The following is a 12,491-nucleotide window of genomic DNA, read 5'->3' on the forward strand; positions in this document are numbered from 1 at the left end:
TTTTTTATTGAATATACGCTAATGTTTATTTTCCTTTGAAATTAAGGGAGTATAGGAATCCATTCATTTGAACCAAGTGGCTCTAAAGCTATAGAAATGATATCACATTTATTTCCTTTGAAATGTGGAGTATATGAATCTATTCCTATGAAGCAATTGGCTCTAAAGGAAAAAATCCTATAAAAATCATATCATATAGAGTTCCTATGATATTCCTCGACATCAAAGGATGGTTGAAATTGATGCGGGTGATACGATGGTCTTATTTTGTAGACTCCTCCCCCATGTTTATAGTTACCTCTCAAAGCTGAATGAAATGATATATACAGGGTATTCTACATGTGCAATTTGGTACACGAAAACTCGGTAGAAGTTTGCGAGGTTTGAATTTTCAATAAAGCTATATGCACTGCATTTCGGAATGGATGGAGCATACGGCAGTTGCTAACACTCACGTGGAAGATTTGTTTGTAGGAGGAGTGTCTGTTCTATTAAATGACATAGCAAAACTGACACTGTCGGATGCCGCTGTAACGGTTCTTACGGCGTTCGTCAGGAAAAGGCTTGTGGCGAATGTTTGTCGGATAATGATTTACGGACACATGCATTACATTGATACGTGCCCCCTCCCAATCACGCACATGCACCCTCATGAGTCACGACTCTCTCAAGTCCTCTCACAGAATCGCACGTCGCACCCACCGTCTATCTGCAGGTAGACGTCACGCACATATTTGCTCTTCACACCCTACCCTCAGAACTTCTAAAAAACAAAAGACGTCGCGCACATTTCTTTTAGCTGACACGTCACACACTTATACTATTAATCTTGCGGCAAACATTCTTTGGGCATAGAATATTGTACTCTCACGAAGAGAAGCGGTGCACGCACACACTAGTTCTCTCACACCCACTCACTAGTACATGTAGGAGCGCATGTTTTTGTAGCTGGTACAACAAAATCACTCCACTATATATATAAGTAGGAGCCTTAGCGCTTTCTTTACTAGGGTTCCTCTCTTTCACTCTCTCATGCTCTCCAGATCTAAGCAAGACATTGGTGGCCACACTCTCTCGCAGCTCACGGCTGGTCACAAATCCAGCCGGACAACCTCGACCGGGGCAGGGGTGTAGGTGCATCATTCACGCTGTTGTCACTGGCGAGGGAGGAGACCAACGGCTGCCCGCGCGTCCCGATTGGCGGCCGTGCCGTTCTCTCCGAGAGAGCGCTGGCTCGGGAGTGCGTCTGTATTGTGGCCAAGATGCGGCCTCCCGACGCCGTCTTTGCCACATGCCGACGACCCTCAGGTATATATTCCTTCGGAACCTGCCTTGCTCTACTGCCCCAACTCCCTTCGTGTGGATCTTTTTCTACTTCCGTCCGCTGTTCCAAAGCCACCTAGACTTTTACTATTATTAGAGGTAAAGCTAGTTCATATAGTCAACTCTCAGAGTTGGTTCAAACAAGGAAGAAAGTGGGAAAGCTGTAGCATGAATCTAGGACTTGGTTCTAAGAGGGAACGGGGGAAAGTAGTAGATACTGGCTACCCAATCGGTCTCTTGGTTGAAAAGACGAAGAAAGCATGGTGGATGGCGAAGGGTGGGGGGAAGTGGATCTATCTCTTGGATGAAAAAGGAAAGGAAGTGACGTGTGTTGGGGGACAATGCAAACGAGAATGAGCAGGTCTAGATTTCCTGTGCTCAAATAGGAAAATGTCGCCGAGGAGATAAAAAATGGGACAAATGCAGACATGCTGCCTAAGAGTTTGCCTCTCTCGGCAGCAACATATGCCTCACCACTTTATGCCCCTGCTGTCCCTATGCCCATATCGCTACCGTTAATGTAAAATCACATGAAGCATTAAGCAATGCCACCTAATGACACTATAAGTAATGGTCTAGTGCCGTAGATAAATTGAAGCAATGCCACCACCATTTTATGAAGTGCTTCCGTCTTGATTTATTTCCCATGAATTGTGTTTTTGCAGTTACACTTAACTCTCACACAACTAACATTGCTTCATCCCAGTGGAACTGCACAAATTTGATTGCACATTTACTTACCATGTGCTATTCTCACGACAGTAATACTAATGCTATTGTTCTGCATGTTAATCTAGTGGCATTGTTGATGTGATGTGATGCTACTTACTTAAGGACTCTTCATACTGTAGATCTAGTGCCAATTATAACACAATTGATGTTGCTGTTAATCATATGCCACTGCAAATATCTGTCACTGTTTAAATAATTGTATTTTGTATTTGTGCAAACAGGGATGTCTGTCTCCATATTGTTTCGGGATGTCTGTCTCCGTATTGTTTGTATCCGCGCAATCAAAAGCACACACCTCAGTTTTAGTACAACTGCGCAAAATGAGATGGCTATCCCTCGTTGCCGTCGTCTAACCTCCAGTCTTCAAGGTATTCCTACATTGTTAGTAACTAAGGTAGAATGACCAATGCAATCTAAAAGAAGCTAATTCGTACGTTTTACTTCCTGATTGCAGTGCAGGGACGAGCAAAAACAACTGCATCCTAGTCCGGAATGCACTTTCTGTCAGTTCTTCCATGGACCGAGGACTAGCTGGCACGGCTGCACGACAGTTTTTTGGACAGGTGCGCGGACAAGAGGCATTGTGGTCTGCTTATTTCTGCAAATAACGATGCTTAAATTTAGTGGAATGCACAAGCATTTCAACTGGTCAGTACACTGCATGGTTCAGTTCAGCATTCCAGCTGAGACCACAATTATAGTTGGTTATTCTGGAATGAGAGAACCTAACCCTGGATGGTGGCAACAAGAAAAAACCAGAGTGAACTCCAGGAAATTTAGCCTGCCGGGAGGCCCTTTGCTCAAAGAAGCCTTGCTTGTTTTTTCCTGATTTGTAAACCTTCTCACAACTTTGTCTTTTGTTGTGAACTAGTATATGTTTGTTATGTTCTATGAATCATTGAGATGTATAAAATTGCTTAACTTATGCTTTTCAAGTTTTTTATGAAGACGAGTTTAATGTGAGTGTTCCACATGAGCGCTGGACTAGCTTGTGAACGTTTGGAATTTATTACATTGTGGCCTCAATTAACTGCATGAACCACTGTAACAAGATACATACACTACAAAAAAAAGACACATCCGTGACATTTTGGGCCGAACGATTTTTTTTCTGTCATACATATGACACTTCTATGACGATAATTGTGACAAAACCCGATATCATCATAGATGTGGTGGGCTCCTACTTCTATGACAAAAAATCATGACAGAAAATGGGCTTTTCGTCCTGGGCGGCCCGGAGTCGCAGCTGCATGACATTCTTTGGGCCGTCCATGACGGAAAAAACCATGGTAGAAGCGAGGAGGAGGAAAATTTCGAGGAGTTGCCGGTTATGGTGGGAGGTCAGGGGCTGGAGCGATGCGCGTTTATCTCGTATGTACGCGCGTGTGTGCGAGGAGTTGGCTCTAACTGAAGCCGAGCGAGGCGTTGGGCTCTAACTGAACCCGAGCGATTGCACTGCAGGCTACGCGTTACTGAACCCGAGGGATCGATCGATGGCTGTTAACTGAACCCGATGGAGCAATTCCTTTGCTACTGCTGCTAACTAAAGCCGATCGATTGGATGAACAGTGAGTGTTGCGGGGTGGTTTGGATGAACAGTGAGCGGTGGCGTTGCCTCTGGATGAACAGGAACCCGTGGTGTTGAGGGCGGGATGAACAGTAGACGGTGGAGGGGTGTCTGTGGAGGGGTGGTTGAACAGGACCCCGTGGTGTGGAGGGCTCGATGAACAGTAGACGGTGGAGGGGTGCCCGTGGAGGGGTGGTTGAACAGTAGCCGGTGGAGTAGCGCGCAGTGGAGGCTGGATGAACAGGAGCCCGTGGAGGCTGGGGGAAGTCGACGGTAGCCCGTGGAGGCTGGAGGAGGTCGACGGTGGAGATGAACAGTATCCCGTGGAGACCCGTTTTGCGATATGCCACACCCCTCCCGATGAACAGGACCCCTGTTTCGACCGTAGCGCTCCAACACAAGTCTGCTTCGTCCGTTTTGCGGTACGCCACACCCCTCCCGATGAACAGGACCCCCGTTTCGACCGTAGCGCTCGAACACAAGTCCGTGTCGTCCGTTTTGCGGTACGCCACACCCCTCCTGATCAACAGGACCCCCGTTTCGACCGTAGGAGGTCCATTTCCTTCGCTTTGCGGTACGCCAGGCCCCTGCCGATCAATAGGACCCCGTTTCGAACGTGGCCGGTCGAACACAAGGCCGTTTCCTCCGTTGTGCGGTACGCCAGGCCTCGCTCCTGTTCCGTCCAAGCCCTCCCAATGAACACGACCACACATTCCATTCTGACCCAGCCGGTTGGCTCCCCATGAACACAACGACGACGTTGTTTCTCTGTTCCGACCCAGCCATGTACGTATGCGTGATAGGTGTTAGAGACCCTGCCCGTATGTACGTACGTGGCCATATTTTCTTTCTTGCTCCCTCATCGTTGTACGTACATGTACATGCTACGTGCGTGCCTCTACTACGACACGTGCGCGCCTCTACATCTACAACACGTGCGCGTCTCTACATCGACTAGTATGTACGTACACGTTCGCGACCAGAATGACAATGCTACATACGCTTCGACCAGGTGGGTCCCAACTGTCAGGCACTTCCTTGCCTGCGAAGATGTAGCTGGTGGGTCCTAGCAGTTAGGGGGGCGAATCGTTTTTTTTGCCCGCACGCACTTCCTTGCGTGTGTCGATGTAGCTGGTGGGTCCCACTAGTCAGGGGGGCGAATCATTTTTTTTTTCAGACGCACTTCCTTGCGTGTGAAGATGTAATTGGTGGGTCCCAGCAGACAGGGGGAAACATTTGTTTCACTAAATACGGTGGCCCGTCCGGTGGGTCCCCCCTGTTAGGTGGAGGAATAATTATTTTGCACGTAATAAGGAGGCACTTCCTTGCTGCGGTCGTGGACCCAACTGTCAGCCTCTCCACGTATAGTCCACGTCCGATGGAAGCCATTCCTTGACCACGTTGACCACGCCGCGCCGAGAGCACCAGGGCGGTGGACGACGGCGAGGCCTAGGAAGGGGACGACACAGAGCCGGGGAAGACGCGGCAGTGGATGCCCACGCGTAGAGGAGTATGAGGGCTCACTCGTTCGGCTGCGGTGTGAGGCTGCCGTCACCGCAGAATAACAGGGGGTGTGGGTGCGTAGAGGGATGGCCTAGCCAGCGGTGGGAGTAGTAGGGGGCGGTGAGGCCTCCAAGGCATCACAGCCGGCCACGTGCGGCAGGAGCAGGCGGCACGACCGGCGCTGCTTTGGGCGGCTGGAGCAAGAAGACCAAAGGTTGAGGAAGCACTACGGCCGTTGGGTGGACATCGTACGGTCACTGGAGCTAGAATTGTTAATATATTGACTAAAGTTGACAAAGGCCTCCGTCCCAGTCAACTTAGTAGGCCCACAAGTCAACCGCCCACCAAGGTTGGTCCCAGCTAGCAGGGGGGTATTCACTTTTCTGTGCGTAATAAGGAGGCACTTCCGGTGGGTCTGAGCTGACAGCGGGGGGGAACATTTTTTTCGCGAAATACGGTAGTCCGTCCTATGGGTCCCAGCAGTCAAGGGGAAACGTTTTTTTCGCGAAATACTGGTGACCCGTCCGGTGTGTCCCTGCTGTCAGGTGGATGAATAATTATTTTCCGCGTAATAAGGAGGCACTTCCTTGCGGCTGCCGTGGACCCAGCTGTCAGCCTCTCCACGTACAGTACTCTTCCGACGGAAGTTGGTCGTTGACCACATTGACCATGCCGCGCCGAGAGCACCACGGCGGTGGACAACGGCGAGGCCTAGGAAGGGGACAACGGGGAGCCGGGGAAGATGCGGCAGTGGAAGCCCGCGCGGAGAGGAGTACGAGGGTTCACTGGTTCGGCTGCGGTGTGAGGCTGCCGTCGCCGCAGGGTCTGGCTAGCAGTGGGAATAGTAGGCGGCGGTGAGGCCTCCGCGGCAGCACAGCCGGCCACGGGAGGCAAGAGCATGCGGCATGACCGGCGTTGCTTTGGGCGGCTGGAGCAAGAACACCAGAGGTTGAAGAAGCACTACGGCCGTTGGATGGCCATCGTACGGTCACTGGAGCTAGAATCGTTCATATGGACTAAAGTTGACAAAGGCCCCCGTCCCTGTCAACTTAGTAGGCCCACAAGTCAGCCTCCCACCATGGTGGGTCCCAGCTAGCAGGGGGAGTATTCATTTTTTTGTGCGTAATAATGAGGCACTTCTGGTGGGTCCGAGCTGATAGCGCGGGGAACATTTTTTTCGCGAAATACGCTGGCCCGTCTCGTGGGTCCCAGCAGTCAGGGGGGAAACGTTTTTTTCGTGAAATAAGGTGGCCCATTCGGTGGGTCCCTGCTGTCAGGTGGAGGAATAATTATTTTACGCGTAATAAGGAGGCACTTCCTTGCGGCCACCTGGACCCAGTTGTCAGCCTCTCCACGTACAGTACTCTTCCGATGGAAGTCGGTCATTGACCACGTTGACCACGCCGCGCCGAGAGCACCAGGGCGGTGGTCTGGACGACGGCGAGGCCTAGGAAGGGGACGACGCAGAGCCGGGGAAGATGCGGCAGTGGTAGCCCGCGCGGAGAGGAGTACGAGGGTTCACTGGTTCGGCTGTCGTCGCCGCAGAATAACAGGGGGTGTGGGTGAGTAGAGGGATGGCCTGGCCAGCGGTGGGAGTAGTACGGGGCGGTGAGGCCTCCGCGGCATCACATCCGGCCACGGGAGGCAAGAGCACGCGACACGATCGGCGCTGCTTTGGGCGGCTGGAGCAAGAAGACCAGAGGTTAAAGAAGCACTACGGCCGTTGGATGGACATCGTACGATCACTGCAGCTAGAATATTGACTAAATTGACAAAGCCCTTGGTACATGTGAACTTAGTAGGCCCACAGCTCGGATTTGGCAGAGAACATATAGCCCATTTGTGATTTGTAAGAATGTACAACCCATTTTTCAATTCTAATGGAATTTACTACATCCCATTTACGAGTTTGTTAAAAGTACAACCCAACTTCTAGGTAGGATAACGATTAATAATTTCAAACAACCGCTCAAAACATAATTCAAAAACAAAATTCCCACATTTTGATGGGGTCTGAAATATTTTTATCCGAAATTTCTAGTCAAGTTAAATATAATTTCAAAATAAAGTTGTATCACGTTAAAATCAAACGAAATATTGCGTGCGCAACAAGTAATGAAATTAAAATTTCTAAATTCCAAAAATAACATATTTTTCAAACTAATTACGTGTTTGGTGCATAGTAATTGCCCAGTTATTATAATTACATCCCATTTATTATTTCTTAAAGTCCATTTTCTTGTTAAGCCTAATGCATACCTCCTAGGAAACTTTGTTGCGCAGCGGGGCGGATAACAAGTTGACCCCGATATTGTGTACAACTGTCGGCCCAGTTGCATTGCTGATGTTGAAATAAAAGGCCTGTGTAGTATAGTACAACCTAACATGGTTACTCAGCCCACATTCAGGGATGCCCTAAAGGCCCAAACAAGGCTTCTGTACAACTTTTTGAAGTCACTGAGCTCAATTAATAACTTAAGAAAAAAGTTAGATTACAGTGGAACCTAATTAAAAGCTGTCACGAGCAAATAAATAATTCAACGGGTCCCACTTGTGCGTGTGCGTGTGTGTGTGTGTGCGTGTGTGTGTGTGTGAGAGAGAGAGAGAGAGATAGAGAGAGAGACCCATCAGTCGATGCTCGTAAATACATCTTTCAGCCATATGCATTGCTGATGCTCAGTAAAAACTTATATAGTTGACACAATCATATAGAACATCATAGCACACTGAACTTGCATACAAAAATTTCACGCAGGCGGCACAATCAGGATGGAAGTAGTGGATCGCTACGGGAAGGGCTATGTTGAAACCAACGAAGTCGTACATAACGGTTCATCATCTTTATAAATGACGGGGAAATATCTTGAATGTTGTGCAAAGAAAACAGACAGACAACACAATAAGTTCTGCTAGCACATTAAGTTGACATACAACCCTTTCTAAAAAAAGTTCAGGTACAAAATTAGAACAGGTCACAATCAAATGTACTGGCATATCAGTGCTTGAGACCCATAGCTCGGATTTAACTAGTACTATCTGATAAGATTTAGTTGTTACCTCAAATTAGAGCACATCCAGGCAGCCAGCCCTGCCTCTTCTCCCAAAAAAGCAGTTGCCTCCGCCGCGCGATGGAGTAGGCCCTATGCCATCCATCGTTCCGAGCAACACGGGGAAAGTCTGATGTTGACTCCTGTAATGGACGTCATCGACGGACCCTGGCACCAGCATGGGCGGCAGGACTTCGATTGATGGATTGACCACTTCTTCGACATGGACGAAAACTTGATACAGGTACATCCCTAACGTGGTCCACGGCGGCCTTGGTGGCGACGAATAGTACAACCCCGGTTCCTGCACTGGTATCTCAACACCAATCACCTTCGGTATGGTGGACGGCTTCTTCATCCATGCCATAACCGTCAGAGCCCAGCTGTCCGGAGGAACAAACATACTTACGAGCCCAGTTGATAAGCTTGTTAATGGACTCGCTGTTCCAAGCATGTCGAGGCATGCCGTGGAAGGTAAGCTTTGTTAAAAACTCAAGCTCAGAGGGCATCGAGCCCCATCCTGGGTGCCACCGATCAAAGCTCACCAGCACGCCATCACAGAACAAACGCCGGGAAGATTCGAACACACGACTGCAGTCGAAAGTTGTTCGGAACCTGACGAAGAAATCAGTCGGTGGCAGACAGACTTCGACGAGCAAGTCACTTATTTGGATGTCGTGCGCAATGCCAAGAGCTTTGACAAGGTCGTCCGACGAGACGGGAGGCCGGTCGCCGTTGATGGTTACCATTAACACTTTGCCAGCAAACTGGTCGTCAAGCGCCGCCATGCCACTGTTGAGCGACAGCACGCAGCGACCAAAGGCAGGACGGACCTCAGGATCTCCGGCTCGGAGATCCGCGTTGACCGGTGATATGATAGTGCGCTTGAGTACAGGGAGTACAGGAGGGGGATTTGGGGGAACTGGAGTAGGAATCGAGATTCCAGAGGTGGGGGAGGGGCAGGAGACTGGGGATGAAAAGGTAGCATGAATTTCTAGCACGCGCCAATATGCTCTCGGTGCGCAAGCGCACGAAAACACCGGTGGCGCCCACATGTCGGCCTAAGAGTCCTTATTCTTTCTTTTTTGGAGAGCCCGACCTTTTTTTTCCAGGATCTTTTGAGAGCCCGGCCCGAGAGTCATAATTGACCTGTTTGACATTGTGTTACTACTCGGCCCATATTCAACGACACCTCACTGGCCCAAACAAGTGTACATCATCGAAAAGACAGTGAGCTCAAATTATATAACTTGAAAAAAGGAGATATACTCTGAACACTGGAGAATGGTGATGCCCTCATTTAGCTCACCAGTAGTTCGAGGCAATAAACAGTTCGAAACAATGATATATACAACATTCAAACACTGACTAGTGACTACTACGGACATAAACAGCAAGACATGATAGTTCATAAGAAGTCTTGCTACACCACCAAAACGTACCCATCTGCAGCGCTCAGACTCTCGTGATCCAGACGAGAATGACATTCTAAACAGAAGCAACTATTACATAGAAAGAGTGACATAGACGAGGATGACCAAATGACAAGGAATATGCATAACAAAAGAAAGAACTACCCATCCAGAACCAGCAGCAAAGACAACAAAGTCATTCGAAGAGATGATCCAACACCATCATAATTTGCAGCCCCGCTTCAGCGACCAGTGATCCGGAGACACCAGTACTCCACCCTTTTGATGCAACATCCCAATTACCTATCAACCTGAAGGCTTGAACCACATCACTGCCTGTCGTAATTGAGACATCCAAGGATCAAAGTTAATCCGGATGCCTTTGTCATTCTCACCTTCTTTTGGCTGCAGGCTGTATCGTTGATAATCAGGGGAGTATGCTCCCGAACTCCTAGGGCTCGCCATGTAGACACAGTTTTCCATAGCAAACAGAGCCTCTCTGCCATCAAGGTCCTTGCCAACGGTGATCTCTTGGTTAATCAGATAATTGAGTCCGAGAAACAGAGAGTGTGAACCAAGGCTGTTTACCCACCTCCAACTAAAAAAAATCCTAAAGGCTCCAACAAGCTGGTATCCTGCTCATAGACGTAATAGCCACTGTCTGGATACTCACTTATTACACGGTGCTTCTATACAGTGGGGTTTTTGCAATATAACTTTTCCGGCTCATGTGTCCAAATGATCATCAGTCTTTTGCCGTCGTCTGATCAAGCGAGGTACCAGTTGTGCTTCCCTGTTTTTGGCAAAGGTGGTGTAATTACAAAGGGCAGTAACTGTAGGGACACTGCATCATATCAAAAAGGACATGCATTGTTAATGTAAGATCAGCATTGTTTAGAGTATGAGTAGGATAATGCAAGAAACAGCATTGATATGTCCCTGTTGGAACTGGGAGGAAAATACAGGGAAATGTATATTGGGTTCTAAAATATATAAGTGCCATGCATGGTTATACTCATGTTATCTCGCAATCGATTCTTCACAGGAAACTACCATGTCATGCATGTTATGTAATCATGTTCTGTCCTCACAAAAAAATTCTTCAAGGTAACTAACAGACCATGCATTTTTATATACTTGTGTTCTGTGGGCAAATTTTTTGTGAGGATATTATTCTAGTCATTGATTGCTCAAGGGCGAATATAGGTATGTACACATGGTAAGCATTGAAGGATTTCACTACTTCCAAATATAGAGTTCTCCATATGCACATTTACTTCCCTAATGTATGGTTAGATGAAACCAACAGTGTGGTGCATGTTTCTACATCATGAAAATGAGGAAACTAACATGGCCATTGATACACACTCATATTTAGTAGTAGTATATAGATTACTATAAAATAAGGATAATATCCATATATTCCTAACCGTTTGATTATTCAGGGTACAAATTGGCTGTAATGACATGGTCACAATCGCATGAATTAACTCATTCCAAATATAGCTTATTTATGGCTTCTCTAATATATTGCCATAGTTCTACTCAAATTCTGCTCAAACAGGGATATGCCAATCATCACAAAAAGTTCAAACAGTGTCATGGCGTCATCATTAACATGAGAAGGAAACAACTTACACGCGCCGTCCCAGCAATACGTGGTGCCATCTACTTTGTCGATCGCGTAGATGATGCCATTGTGTTCAATAGCATCACAGAAGTGTGTATCAGCTTTGACAATGATGCACTGCGAGCTGGGTTCTCTCCAGCTAAAGAAGGCACCGACGCAAAGATAGGCGAGTCCGCGGTCGAACAAGGCAATTAGTTTGAAGTCTGCGTAATTCACATGTCGTGTGGGCACTTGGCAGATTACAATCTTCTGCAAAACAAGGTCCGTCCAACTGACGTGGTAATCTAGATGAGTTGGACCGTGATGGTAATACTCTATATAATCCAACGGAGGAAGGATAATCTCATGGGAGGTCTGGAAGTTCACGAGCACCAACTTTTTACCGTCTTCTCTGAAGGCAGCCATCCAGTGGGAGTTCATGACGAACCAGTACATACCTGCCAAGAAGTTTCGGGTGATGGTGATTGGATCGATGTCGAGGGAAATGATGTACGGTGACACACTAGATACCTACAAAGAAGTTTCTCTAATGGAGACCGGATTGAAGTCGAGGCGCATCATGCACGCCTACGTATCATGGTGAGCTGATCTTGCAAGACTAGATAGCAGCAAGCAGGGTGTCTTGAAAAGCTTAGGCCTCGCTTCAACGATGGCCGTGTGCATGTCCCTCGAGCATGCACCTAGCCGCAGGGCGGTCAACATATCCATACACGAACAACAGAGGTCGAGGATGTCACTGGGGAGATTGCTCTAACCGCGGCTCATATGGATGCTGCCGGTTCGCGTTCGGCCATGGTGGAGTTTGGAAGGGGGCTTGATTTACGGGGGAGAAGGATGTCGGTGCTAGAGCGGCTAGCAAGGGAATAGTGGTACTGGGGGAGGCGAGTGAGGCGACGGTACATGGGGGCACAGTGAGATGGAGACGGAGACGAAGACAGAGAAGGAGGTGGAGATGGAGTGGTGCTATGGGAGCGGAGAGGGAGACGAGGCGAGGCGCCAATGTGCTGTACAGCGGCGGTGACAGACTGCACAGTGCATAGGGTGAGGCTGACTTTGGTAACCCGAACACGCCGCGTCGCCTGGAGTAGTGTCAGGCGCAGGACTTCACTGTGAGGACCGGATGAATAGTATTTTGACCATCGAGTGTACAACAATTGTACTAGTACTACTAGTAGGAACATGAGTACTCCGATATTGTATAGCGGAAATAGGTCTCCCGTGCTAGCATGCCTGTTCACTTCATTGTTCAGGTATCATCCATATTGCGAGCAGAA

The sequence above is a fragment of the Triticum dicoccoides genome, chromosome 6B, assembly GCF_002162155.2.
Source record: "Triticum dicoccoides isolate Atlit2015 ecotype Zavitan chromosome 6B, WEW_v2.0, whole genome shotgun sequence".
NCBI classification, from domain to species: Eukaryota; Viridiplantae; Streptophyta; class Magnoliopsida; order Poales; family Poaceae; genus Triticum; species Triticum dicoccoides.